This window comes from Musa acuminata, unplaced genomic scaffold (assembly GCF_036884655.1).
Source record: "Musa acuminata AAA Group cultivar baxijiao unplaced genomic scaffold, Cavendish_Baxijiao_AAA HiC_scaffold_160, whole genome shotgun sequence".
NCBI classification, from domain to species: Eukaryota; Viridiplantae; Streptophyta; class Magnoliopsida; order Zingiberales; family Musaceae; genus Musa; species Musa acuminata.
The window spans coordinates 25,001-26,865 of NW_027020434.1; positions in this window are offsets into that span (position 1 = coordinate 25,001).

Here is a 1,865-nt window from a genome sequence, read left to right on the forward strand (position 1 = left end):
GAATATCTGAATAGGACGAACCGGCCTCCGTGGATATCTTTGCTTCGGAACAAAACAATTAGAATTAGGCTCGGTCAACCGGAATATGTATTATCCATATGGGGGATCTTCCAATTGAGAAGATCCATCGACCTGAGACGAAGAGAAAGGTCTATCTATTTTCTTTAGTTATTCAGTTAAACCAATGATTCGTTATTGGAGCAGATAGCAACAAGCATTTCATCGGACATGCGTATTTTTTATTTTCCGATGGATTTACATGGTTTCATTAATGGAAATTGTTTGATGTAGTGAGTAATAGACTCTGGTTGTTCGCCGTTCAAGAATTCTTGTTTAGGCAGTTCATATCATCCATACATAGTGTTTTGATCTAAGATTTCAATTCTTCCATGTTTCAGCAGTAGCATATTGTTCCATGGAGCTAAGGTCCAAAATATGGAATAAAAAATGTTTCCACGACTCTACCACCCGGCCAATCCTGTTCCACTTAATCCCTTTTTCATGGCCACATATCTTTACGGCTAAGGAATGGGAAATCTTTCTCCTGTTACATGAATCAAATGTTTCATTTCATCCGGGAAAAGCCATCCCTTTCTCAACATTGTCTTTGTTATTTGATCCAATAGCGTTCCGTTAGATAGGAACAGATTTGATAAATACTGATAACTCTCGGATAGAGTATTAGAAAGGAAAGATCCATTAGATAATGGACTATTGCTTCTAAGCCATCTCTGGCGATGAATCAACAATTCGAAGTACCTTTCTTGCGTATTCTTGATGAACCAGCATTTATACATAGATGTAGAAGGTTTTGTTTGGGAAGTAATAAGCACCTTTGACATCTCTTCATCTGCAAAGAATTCTCGACGTGAAAACACAGAGACAAAGGGCTGATCTTTGAATAGGAAAAAGAATGGATCCGCAGGGTCCCAAATGAATTGGCTTACTCGAAAAAAGCCTTGTTCTTTGGAAGATCTATCTCGTGTCTGGTACTGCATGGTTTCACTCTGCAAGAACTCCGAATCATTCTCTTGAAGCTCATCCTCTTCATGATACTCATCCTCTTCATGATACTCATCCTCTTCATGATAAAAGGTCCGCTTGCCCCGAGCCCGATAGAGAAAAGTGGGCTTTTCAATACAATCACATAGTTTGCCACAAGGGCGCCATATTCTAGGAGCCCAAACTATGTGATTGAATAAATCCTCCTTTATCTGTTGCAGGTCGACGACCTCTTCCTCTTCTTCAAACTCCGATTCGTATTTTTCATATAGAAATCTCTGATCAACGATAGAACAAGATCTGTTTTGCATCATATCTAACTGTTCGGACCGAAGAAGTAATGTCACTCGATTATTATCAAACTGACTGCAATCTTTTTCTGTCCGTGAGGGTCCCACCAGAGCGCCTTCTACTTCTAATAGGCCATGAACTAGATCAGAATCATTCTCAACGAATCTATAAGAAGTGATCCAATTTTTTTCATCAGGTCCGGGTGAAGACCAAAGATCTTGAGCGACCGATCCGGCAGAACAACTCAAAAGATAAAGAAGTATCGTTAATTTCTTCATGCTCGTTCCAAGTTCGAAGTACCATTTGTACAAATAAGAATCCCCTTCTGATCTCTTCTTCATATAGATAGATATAGGATCTATGGGGCAATTACTTAGAAGTACATTTTGTGCAACAGCCCTTCCTATCTGATAGAAAAGGATCCCATGATCCTGAACCGATCTTACCTGGGATCGCAAATCCCAAGTTTGTCTATGAAGAGCTAATCTAATTGTATTAGTTTCTATAATTGATTTCTTCTGTGTAATACTAATTGATAGGGCCTCATTGATAAGTGCTACAAGATCTCGTAC